This window comes from Choloepus didactylus, chromosome 9 (assembly GCF_015220235.1).
Source record: "Choloepus didactylus isolate mChoDid1 chromosome 9, mChoDid1.pri, whole genome shotgun sequence".
In the NCBI taxonomy this organism is placed as follows: Eukaryota; Metazoa; Chordata; class Mammalia; order Pilosa; family Megalonychidae; genus Choloepus; species Choloepus didactylus.
Genome location: NC_051315.1, coordinates 77,622,603 through 77,635,214, shown reverse-complemented (window position 1 = coordinate 77,635,214; position 12,612 = coordinate 77,622,603). Strand labels below are relative to the sequence as shown.

Sequence of the window (12,612 nt, the reverse complement as noted above, 5' to 3'; positions counted from 1 at the left end):
CAAAGATGTAAGACATTTTCCAAAGGTGACAAGCTTCATGAACCTTTGAGAATACCTCACTTCCCAGTAGTCCATGATTTTTTATCATGTATACATCAGATATTGCCATCTTCCATGATTGGTGTTATTAAAAAAAAAAAATTCTAAAATACCCTAAAATATACTTTGTTCCAAAAAGAAATCTATACAATCACAATATTGTAAATTTAATAAATAAATCTGAAAAGACACTAGCTTAAACATTAACTAAGTCCAAGTACAGCATAAAAGATGTGAACATTGTAAAGATCCACAAAGTTGAGAGTAAGGAGATTTATATTTAAGATCAACATCATGATGATATCAACATGAACAAGAAAATTTGGTATGTACTGGCTTCAAGACTGGTAATCAAGTACTCATTTCTATAAAGTTCAGCTAGGTAATAAATGTAATTATAAATAGATTGTAAGCTCTCAAAGACAGAAACAACATTAACAATTCATACTAATATTCACATAAGAAAAAATAACAAAAATAAAGCAAAATAGTTAAATATAGTAAAAGTGAAAAACAGCACTCTTTTAAGTCATTCAGAAGTAAAGGTAAAAATATTTAACTAGTTGCATTATGTAGTTATCAACCAGACAGAACTGATGCCACCCATTGTGTACTCACTGAATATCAGCTCTGATGGTATGTCATTTGCTGAAAAATCACTATGTGTACATATATCAACAAATTCCACTGAATTCACAATATTGAACTCATGATATTGTCCTAAATAGAGATCAGATTATTAGATAAATTAAAATCAACTAAAGTGTATTGAACAGCTTCTATTTCAAAAGCACAATACTAGGAGCATTACTGTATGATATGTAGTTCCTCCATAGAGATTTTACAACTTAAGTGACTTTTTACAATATAATACATTTCAGCCTATACTCAAACCTAGATTTCTAAACTAAACCCTTTGTATAAAGCAATTTTGTTTTTTTGTTTTTTTTTGCCTTTATAAAGGGGGTTTATTTGGTTATACAGTTACAGTCTTAAGGCCATGAAGTGTCCAAAGTAACACATCAACAATCGGGTAACTTCACTGGAGGATGGCCAATGGCATCTGGAAAACCTGTGCTAGCTGGGAAGGCACGTTAGCTGGGAGGTTCTGGTTTCAAAATGGCTTTCTCCCAGGACGTTTCTCTCTAGGCTGCAGTTCCTCAAAAATGTCACTCGTAGTTGCTCTTGGGGTGTTTGTCCTCTCTTAGCTTCTCTGGAGCAAGAGTCTGCTTTCAACGGCTGTCTTCAAACTGTCTGTCATCTGCAGCTCCTCTCTCAGCTTCTGTGCATTCCTCAAAGTGTCCCTCTTGGCTGTAGCAAGCTCGCTCCTTCTGTCTGAGCTTATATGGTGCTCCAGTAAGCTAATCAAGGCCCATGCTGAATGGGTAGGGCCACACCTCCATGGAAATTATCCAATCAGAGTTATCACCCACAGTTGGGTGGGGTGCATTTTCATGGAAACAACCCAATCCAAACGTTCCAACTTAATCCCCACTAATAGGTCAGCCCCCACAAGATTGCATCAAAGAACATGGCTTTTTCTGGGGGACATAATATATACAAACTGGTACCGTGTGTATCATTGGAGAGCAAGCTTGTCACCTCACCCCAAATCACATTGAAAAATATTACAGGTACTGTGACATGGAGCCAAATGTTTATTAACTTGGGGCAAGATCTTTAGATATGTGGACTTCTCGCCTTCTGGGGTAAACTTGCTTCTCTTGGAAGTCAGACTGGTCAGAGCTAGAACCTCAGCTCCACTGCTGCTAGCCAAGTAACCCAGGCTGTCCCTTACCCCTGACTCCTTGTGGATCATCGTGAGGATGAGATGAGAAGGTGACACAATGACAGTGGCAGCAACAATAGCAGCCAACATAGGGAGTGCCTCCTAGGGACACACTTGGCTAAGAGATTTCTGTCCCTCATCTCATTTCTTCCTCACCACAAGGCAATGGGGAAGAAATATCATTTCCCCCTCTTCACAGATGAGGAAATTGAGTCTTGGAGCAGTTACATAATTTGTTAAGAACAGGCAGCTGGTTATTGGGGAGCCTGTGTTTGTCCCCAGATCTGACTCCAAACTCCTTTCTGTGGCCCTGTCTCCCCAGGCTTCACGTAGTGTGTAGACTGAATAACTACTTGGTGGATATTGTACTGGTTCACTTCCCCCGTTAGATTATGGCTGTCACGTGGAGTAACAACTCTTATGTCTTTGGAAGGTCTTACCAAATAGGAAGCACATATACGTACTAATAAAATGCAAATTTATTATCTTTTTTAGACAAATGAACTCGTGTTGAGTTTGGAAGATGATGACAAGCTCTTGTTAAAAGACCACAGCACGATGAAAGCAGCTGGAATTGGTGAGAGAGGGCGCCTGGCCATTGCTACAGTGGGCACGTGTTTTCCTGGCCTATTGGCAATGCCTGGCTGATTATATTTGTTGAGTTCACTGCAAAGTAAATGCTATCCTTGGTGCTCTTTACACTACCTGATAATTATTCTGAGGAGGGGGAGAGAATGATGGACATTCAAATCATTTGTCTGAGGGCAGGAGATATCTGCTCTCCAAATGTTCAGAATGCAAATTGTTCTTTTCAGAAGGGACGCTCGGAATTCCGCTGAGGGTTATTCTACGTGATTGACAGGTTATTAGTACCATATCTGCTGGCCTCTTATCAGCATCATTTGAACCCATGGTTGGAGAGAAATGGGCCTGGTAGGACCAAAGTGGGATAATGAAATGAGATGTCGCTGGTGTAACACACGGCGTGGTTTCTGAGGCCCTCTCCATCACTCAGGGCTGACTAAATCATCATATTAAAATAGGATCCCAGTGTGTGTGGGAGAAAAATTCCCTGATTTAGCCTTTCCACCCGGAATAAGCATGCGGTTCTGTTTTTTTTTTTTTTTTTTAGAAAGAGAGCTTATCATTTATTTATAGAAATCCAATGCAAGTATTTTTTTAAACAGCAAAAAACTAGACATAGTTGTTAGTCAAAACCAAGCCATCCAAGTATCTCTGAACTCACTTCTTCCCTCCGCCACCTTTCCCCTCACCTCCTCCTAGAAGTCCACCTAGACTAGACTGACCTGCCTGAGCCCTGTAACCTTCAGCTCTCATTCTGCCTCCAAATGTACACATAGGGCCATGACTGAGTCAATATACTCTGATCCCTAGCACATGTGCATCTGTGTGTGCCATTGGTGAAGGGAGAGAGTCCAGTTCAAATCCTGGTTTTAACACTTAAGAGCTGCATGACCTCACGCCAGCCCCTCTCTAAGCCCAAGCTTGTAAATACAGGTGTTAAATGAGATTTGATATATGGAAGCCCTAGAATGGTGCTTAACACATGGCAGGTGCCTTAACTCCCTCCTGGGAAAAGTTCGTCCTTTTTCTTTTCTATTCTTCTAAATTTATGGCAGTAAAAAAATAGGGTGGCATCTGGAGTGCTGGTTCTGGAGCCAGACTGCCTTGCTTTGAATCTTTTTTTTTTTTTTAATCATCATTTTATTGAGATATAGTCACGTACCACGCAGTCATACAAAACAAATCGTACTTTCGATTGTTTACAGTACCATTACATAGTTGTACATTCATCACCTAAATCAATCCCTGACACCTTCATTAGCACACACACAAAAATAACAAGAATAATAATTAGAGTGAAAAAGAGCAATTGAAGTAAAAAAGGACACTGGGTACCTTTGTCTGTTTCTTTCCTTCCCCTATTTTTCTACTCATCCATCCATAAACTAGACAAAGTGGAGTGTGGTCCTTATGGCTTTCCCAATCCCATTGTCACCCTTCATAAGCTACATTTTTATACAACTGTCTTTGAGATTCATGGGTTCTGAGTTGTAGTTTGATAGTTTCAGGTATCCACCACCAGCTACCCCAATTCTTTAGAACCTAAAAAGGGTTGTCTAAAGTGTGCGTAAGAGTGCCCTCCAGAGTGACCTCTCGGCTCGTTTTGGAATCTCTCTGCCACTGAAGCTTATTTCATTTCCTTTCACATCCCCCTTTTGGTCAAGAAGATGTTCTCCGTCCCACGATGCCGGGTCTACATTCCTCCCTGGGAGTCATATTCTACGTTGCCAGGGAGATTCACTCCCCTGGGTGTCTGATCCCACGTAGTGGGGAGGGCAGTGATTTCACCTTTCAAGTTGGCTTAGCCAGAGAGAGAGGGCCACATCTGAGCAACAAAGAGGCATTCAGGAGGAGACTCTTAGGCACAAATATAGGGAGGCCTAGCCTCTCCTTTGCAGCAACCGTCTTCCCAAGGGTAAAACTTATGGTAGAGGGCTCAACCCATCAAACCACCAGTCCCCTATGTCTGTGGCCATGTTAGCAACCATGGAGGTGGGTTAGGCGAATACCCCTGCACTCTCCACAGGCTCCTCAAGGGGGCACTACATCTTTTTTTTTTTCCTTGTTTTCTTTCTTTTTTTTTTTTTTTTAACTTTCCCTTCTTTTTTAAAACAACTGTATGAAAAAAAAAGTAAAAAAGAAAACAAACATACAATAAAAGAACATTTCAAAGAGACCATAACAAGGGAGTAAGAAAAAGACAACTAACATAAGATAACTGCTTAACTTCCAACATGTTCCTACTTTACCCCAAGAAAGTTATATAATATAGCAACATTTCTGTGAACTTGTTCCTACTATATCCATCAGAATTTAACAGACCATAGTCATTTCTGGGCATCCCCAGAACGTTAAATAGCTTATCTGTTCTTCTTGGATTATTGTTCCCCCTTCCTTAATTACACTCTACTGCTAGTTCCCCTACATTCTACATTATAAACCATTTGTTTTACATTTTTCAAAGTTCACATTAGTGGTAGCATATAATATTTCTCTTTTTGTGCCTGGCTTATTTCACTCAGCATTATGTCTTCAAGGTTCATCCATGTTGTCATATGTTTCATGAGATCGTTCCTTCTTACTGCCGCGTAGTATTCCATCGTGTGTATATACCACATTTTATTTATCCACTCATCTGTTGAAGGACATTTGGGTTGTTTCCATCTCTTGGCAATTGTGAATAATGCTGCTATGAACATTGGTGTGCAGATATCTGTTCGTGTCACTGCTTTCCGATCTTCCAGGTATATACCGAGAAGTACAATCGCTGGATCAAATGGTAACTCTATATCTAGTTTTCTAAGGAACTGCCAGACTGACTTCCAGAGTGGCTGAACCATTATACAGTCCCACCAACAATGAATAAGAGTCCCAATTTCTCCACATCCCCTCCAGCATTTGTAGTTTCCTGTTTGTTTAATGGCAGCCATTCTAACCGGTGTTAGATGGTATCTCATTGTGGTTTTAATTTGCATCTCTCTAATAGCTAGTGAAGCTGAACATTTTTTCATGTGTTTCTTGGCCATTTGTATTTCCTCTTCAGAGAACTGTCTTTTCATATCTTTTGCCCATTTTAAAATTGGGCTGTCTGTACTATTGTCATTGAGTTGTAGGATTTCTTTGTATATGCAAGATATCAGTCTTTTGTCAGATACATGGTTTCCAAAAATTTTTTCCCATTGAGTTGGCTGCCTCTTTACCTTTTTGAGAAATTCCTTTGAGGTGCAGAAACTTCTAAGCTTGAGGAGTTCCCATTTATCTATTTTCTCTTTTGTTGCTTGTGCTTTGGGTGTAAAGTCTAGGAAGTGGCCACCTAATACAAGGTCTTGAAGATGTTTTCCTACATTATCTTCTAGGAGTTTTATGGTACTTTCTTTTATATTGAGATCTTTGGTCCATTTTGAGTTAATTTTTGTGTAGGGGGTGAGGTAGGGGTCCTCTTTCATTCTTTTGGATATGGATATCCAACTCTCCCAGCCCCATTTGTTGAAAAGACCATTATGACTCAGTTCAGTGACTTTGGGGGCTTTATCAAAGATCAGTCGGCCATAGATCTGAGGGTCTATCTCTGAATTCTCAATTCGATTCCATGGATCTATATGTCTATCTTTGTGCCAGTACCATGCTGTTTTGGCAACTGTGGCTTTATAATAAGCTTCAAAGTCAGGGAGTGTAAGTCCTCCCACTTCGTTTTTCTTTTTTAGAGTGTCTTTAGCAATTCGAGGCATCTTCCCTTTCCAAATAAATTTGATAACTAGCTTTTCCAAGTCTGCAAAGTAGGTTGTTGGAATTTTGATTGGGATTGCATTGAATCTGTAGATGAGTTTGGGTAGAATTGACATCTTAATGACATTTAGCCTTCCTATCCATGAACATGGAATATTTTTCCATCTTTTAAGGTCCCCTTCTATTTCTTTTAGTAGAGTTATGTAGTTTTCTTTGTATAGGTCTTTTACATCTTTGGTTAAGTTTATTCCTAGGTACTTGATTTTTTTAGTTGCTATTGAAAATGGTATCTTTTTCTTGAGTGTCTCTTCAGTTTGTTCATTTCTAGCATATAGAAACATTACTGACTTATGTGCATTGATCTTGGATCCCGCTACTTTGCTAAATTTGTTTATTAGCTCTAGTAGCTGTATCGTTGATTTCTCAGGGTTTTCCAGATATAAGATCATATCTTCTGCAAACAATGACAGTTTTACTTCTTCTTTTCCAACTTGGATGCCTTTTATTTCTTTGTCTTGCCGGATTGCCCTGGCTAGCACTTCCAGCACAATGTTGAATAACAGTGGTGACAGCGGGCATCCTTGTCTTGTTCCTGATCTTAGAGGGAAGGCTTTCAGTCTCTCACCATTGAGTACTATGCTGGCTGTGGGTTTTTCATATATGCTCTTTATCATGTTGAGGAAGTTTCCTTCAATTCCTACCTTTTGAAGTGTTTTTATCAAAAATGGGTGTTGGATTTTGTCAAATGCTTTTTCAGCATCTATTGGGATGATCTTTTGATTTTTCCCTTTCGAATTGTTAATGTGTTGTAATACATTGATTGATTTTCTTATGTTGAACCATCCTTGCATGCCTGGAATGAACCCCACTTGGTCATGGTGTATGATTTTTTTAATGTGTCTTTGGATTCGATTTGCAAGTATTTTGTTGAGGATTTCTGCATCTATATTCATTAGGGACATTGGCCGGTAGTTTTCCTTTTTTGTAGCATCTTTGCCTGGTTTTGGTATTAGATTGATGTTAGCTTCATAAAATGAATTAGGTAGTGTTCCATTTTCTTCAATGTTTTGAAAGAGTTTGAGTAAGATTGGTGTCAGTTCTTTCTGGAAACTTTGGTAGAATTCCCCTGTGAACCCATCTGGCCCTGGGCATTTATTTGTGGGAAGCTTTTTGATGACTGATTGGATCTCTTTGCTTGTGATGGGTTGATTGAGGTCTTCTATTTCTTCTCTGGTCAGTCTAGGTTGTTCATACGTTTCCAGGAAATTGTCCATTTCCTCTACATTATCCAGTTTGTTGCCATACAGTTGTTCATAGTATTCTCTTATAATTTTTTTAATTTCTTCAGGATCTGCAGTTATGTCACCTTTTTCATTCATTATTTTGTTTATATGGGTCTTCTCTCTTTTTGATTTTGTCAGTCTAGGTAGGGGCTTGTCGATCTTGTTGATCTTCTCAAAGAACCAACTTTTGGTGTTATTTATCCTCTCTATTGTTTTTTTGTTCTCTATGTCATTTATTTCTGCTTTAATCCTTGTTATTTCTTTTCTCCTACTTGGTTTAGGATTGGTTTGCTGTTCGTTTTCTAGCTTTTTCAGTTGATCCATTAGTTCTTTGATTTTGGCTCTTTCTTCCCTTTTAATATATGCGTTTAGTGCTATAAATTTCCCCCTCAGCACTGCTTTTGCTGCATCCCATAGCTTTTGGTATGTTGTGTTCTCATTTTCATTCATCTCTATATATTTAGTAATTTCTCTTGCTATTTCTTCTTTAACCCACTGATTGTTTAAGAGTGTGTTGTTTAACCTCCAGGTATTTGTGAATTTTCTAAGTCTCTGATGGTTATTGACTTCTAATTGTATTCCTTTGTGGTCAGAGAATGTGGTTTGAATAATTTCAATCTTTTTAGATTTATTGAGGCTTGTTTTATGTCCCAGCATATGATCTATTCTGGAGAAAGTTCCGTGAGCACTAGAAAAGTATGTGTATCCTGATGATTTGGGATGTAATGTTCTGTATATGTCTGTTAAATCTAATTCATTTATCAGATTGTTTAGGTTTTCAATTTCCTCATTGGTCTTCTGTCTGGTTGATCTATCTATAGCAGAGAGTGATGTGTTGAAGTCTCCCACAATTATTGTGGAAACATCACTTGCTATCTTTAGTTTTGCCAGTGTTTCTCTCATGTATTTTGTGGCAGATTGGGTGCATAGACAGTTATGATTGTTATTTCTTCTTGTTGAATTGCCCCTTTTATTAGTATGTAGTGGCCTTCTTTGTCTCTCAAAACATCCCTGCATTTAAAGCCTATTTTATCTGAGATTAATATTGCTACACCTGCTTTCTTTTGGCTGTAGCTTGCATGAAATATTTTCTTCCATCCTTTCACTTTCAATTTCTTTGTGTCCCTGTGTCTAAGATGAGTCTCTTGTATGCAACATATTGATGGTTCATTTTTTTTTGATCCATTGTGTGAATCTATATCTTTTAATTGGGGAGTTTAATCCATTTACATTCAACGTTATAACCGTGAAGGCATTTCTTGAATCAGCCATCTTATCTTTTGGTTTATGTTTGTCGTATATATTTCTCCCCTCTCTCTATTAATATCCTTTATTGTACCCATACCGAATCTCTTTAGTACTGAACCTTTCTCCAAGTCTCTCTGTCCTTTCTTTGTTTCTCTGTCTGTAGGGCTCCCTTTTGTATCTCCAGTAGGGCAGGTCTCTTGTTAGCAAATTCTCTCAGCATTTGTTTGTCTTTGAAAAATTTAAGCTCTCCCTTAAATTTGAAGGAGAGCTTTGCTGGATAAAGTATTCTTGGTTGGAAATTTTTCTCACTCAGAATTTTAAATATATCGTGCCACTGCCTTCTCGCCTCCATGGTGGCTGCTGAGTAGTCACTACTTAGTCTTATGCTGTGTATGTGGTGAATTGCTTTTCTCTTGCTGCTTTCAGAACTTGCTCCTTCTCTTCTGTGTTTGACAGTGTGATCAGAATATGTCTCAGAGTGGTTTTATTTGGATTTATTCTATTTGGAGTTCATGGAGCATTTATGATTTGTGTATTTATGTTGTTTAGAAGATTTGGGAAGTTTTCCCCAACAATTTCTTTGAATACTCTTCCTAGACCTTTACCCTTTTCTTCCCCTTCTGGAACACCAATGAGTCTTATATACGGACGTTTTATATTATCTATCATAACCCTGAAGTCCGTTTCGATTTTTTCAATTTTTTTCCCCATTCTTTCTTTTATGCTTTCATTTTCCATTCTGTCATCTTCCAGGTCACTGATTCGCTGTTCAACTTCCTCTAGTCTTGTACTATGAGTGCCCAGAATCTTTTTAATTTGGTCAACAGTTTCTTTAATTTCCATAAGATCATCTATTTTTTTATTTAGTCTTGCAATGTCTTCTTTATGCTCTTCTAGGGTCTTCTTGATATCCTTTGTATCCCGTACTATGGTCTCATTGTTCATCTTTAGTTCTTTGAGTAGCTGCTCTAGGTGCTGTGTCTCTTCTGATCTTTTGATTTGGGTGCTTGGGCTTGGGTTTTCCATATTGTCTGGTTTTTTCATATGCTTTATAATTTTCTGTTGTTTTTGGCCTCTTGGCATTTGCTGAACTTCATAGGGTTCTTTTAGGATTTGTAGACCAATTGAAGTCCTTATCTCTAATTTATCAGATCTACAGCTTTGTGGAGTACACTTTCTCTAACTAACCAGCAGGTGGCGTCCACGAGCCACCTGTTCTCCACAAGCCAGTTCTCCCCTGCTTTGCCTTTGTGATGAGTGGGAGAGTGAGTCTTGTGGGGTCCAATTGGTGTACCAAGCTTGCGTGTGTAGTTGGTGTTGCCTGCCCTGTATATGGGGCATGTTTCTGGGCAGTCAGGGAGGGGGGGTGGCTCTAACAATCAAATCTCCCTGGTGATCCTGGAGTTTTAAAGCTGCTGCAATAGTCTAATCCTTCAGTTCAGTCCTGCCACAGTTTGTCTCTGCCACTGACCCACAAGTCCTTGGTATTGGCGTATGGCTCCTGAGACTTGCAAGTGGGTCCCTCTTCCAGGCCGTGCACCCCCTCGTCCTCTGTTGAGGGATGACTGTGCTATGTCACAGGTGAGTGATGTCCCCCCAGGGTGGTTCTGGGCTGCTGGGCTGTGTAGGGAGGCTCCCAGTCTGCTGAAATGATGGCTGAGTGGGGCTTTGTTAATTCACACTGCTCCACCTTCCCAGCTCTGGGACAATCAGCTGAGGTTGCAGGGAAGGCTAATGTCCACACCCAGTTTTGTGGTGTGTGCCTGTTATTTGAAGCACTTCCATCACACTGGGTTGTCTGGGGCAGCTCTGGGCTATGGGGCTGGCGATGGGCAGGAGTGTTTCCTGTCCACCAGGATGATGGCTGTGAGCGGACACCCCCCTTTTCTTGGGAAGTTGTGGTGTTTAGTAAATTTTCTGAGCCACTGGATTATTGTCTTTTGTCTCAGAGCTCTCTTAGTTCTGCTCTTGTCTTGACCTGCCCAAATTGCAACTCTTTGAAGCTTTCTGTATTGGGCTTCTTAGAGTAATTGTTTTAGAAAAAGAAAAAAGGATTAAAAAAAAAGGGGGGCCCTCCTCACAGATCTAATGGGTTATTGAAATGCTAAGAGACAAAGCAATTAGGGCCATTAAGGAAAGGTCCACAGGGCAGAGGGATCAGCTTTTCTTTGGGATTTGTATATGAGCCTCAGGGCCTGAGCTCTGCCCTTCCCCTTTCTATGTTCACCAGAACTCCAAAAATCCTCCACTTTTATTTTGGAGTTTTTTGTGCTGTTTTTTTCTATGCCTGTCTCCTCTCTACTGGGCTGGCTGCTCTCAGATTCTCTGGTGTCTGGTCTCAGTCTATCTATGGTTGGAGTTTGGATCAGTAGAATGAGTTTCCAATAAGGGCTGCCACTGCAGTTCTCCCTTCTCCTTCCCGGAGCCTACAGCCCCTCCTCCCACGGGACTGAGCCTGGCAGGGAGGGGCATGGGTCCCCTGGCCACAAAAACTTACAGATTTCACTGATCTCAGCAGTTCGGCATGTTCATGATTGTTGTACGAAGTATGCCCAAAGTCAGATTGCTCTGTGGTGTCCCATCCACGCAGTTCCTGGCTTTCTACCTACTTTCCTGGAGGAGTAACTAAAACATACAGCTCACCAGTCCACCATCTTGCCCCCACACCAATCACTCTTAATTGAAAAAATAAAAAACCCATTGGTAATATACAGACATTTCATTGGTATATTAAAGACATTTATCTCAGCTCCAAAGTCAGCACCATGTTAATGGAAAAATAGTAGAAGCCCACTGTCCCTGGACTCAGGACCAAGAGGTAAATGCTCACAAATTACCACTATTGTTTTATATCCAACCAGATAATCTAGCAAAAGCAATTAGATAACACAAAACAAAACAAAACAAAAAAACAAAATAGAGGTAAACCATTCATAAAGGAGGAGAAAACTATCAATATTTGCAGGCAGAATTGGACATGCCTTCTCTGTATAGTAGGAGAATTCAGAAATACAGTAACATAAAAAATAAATATATACAAATAAATATTTTTCATATATATATGTAACTACCAGTTAGAAGATATGGTGGGAAAAGGACGAAATTTATAATGCCATCAAAAGAAGCTAAAATATTTAGGAACAAATTAAATAAGAATTGAATAAACACTATATGAAGTACATTTTAAAACACTACTAAGGGAGGTGGAGCAAGATGGCAGCATAGGGAGGTGTGGAATTTAGTTAGTCCCCTAGAGCAACTAGTAAATAGTCAGGAACAACTAGGAAATAGACCAGAACAACTGATGGGGGATATCTGTGATTGGACAACATCATACACTAGTCAGGAATGGGTGGAATGGCTGAGATCCCAGAATAGAACTGTAAGTAAAGGCCCCCAAACTGTGGAGCTGGCACCCCTCCCCCAATGGCATGGCAGGCTGTGTTGCAAATCTTCGCTGTGGGAGAAAGAAGCAGTCCCTGCTGGGAGCAAGGGAATGTACCTCGACCAAGCTCCAATTGCAGTTTTAATAATAATAAAAAAAAATTGGACTACTGAATATATGCTATGACCACAGATAACCCTGGAGCAAGCAGGAAAGGAACCTGAGGCTTATCATGGCTGAGGTGAGGTGGGGCTGATGGAAAAAAAATAAAAAATAAGTAAAAACAGTGGCCTCTGGAGTCCACTGATTACAGGAAAAGGGCTGTGTTCCAAGAAAAAGGGGCACACAGAACTGGATACCAACTGCAATTCTTGCCTGGTGAACTGGAGGGCTGAGGACTGGCTCTGAAAAGGGGACTTCTTGCTTTTTCCCTTCTTTTTTCCTCACTCTCATTCTAAGTAGCTCAATAGAGGAAGCCACAGACATTTTCAAATGTCAGTATTAACGCAGGCAAGGGTGGAGTAAAGATAGGGAGTCAAAGGGAAAACTCAAGTGTA

The 12,612-nt window shown here is 39.8% G+C and overlaps 1 pseudogene; it reads left to right on the top strand.

Moving 5' to 3' along the window:
* The window catches only part of LOC119543776, a 107,984-nt pseudogene that overhangs the window by 10,838 nt on the left and 84,534 nt on the right, over window positions 1–12,612 (top strand).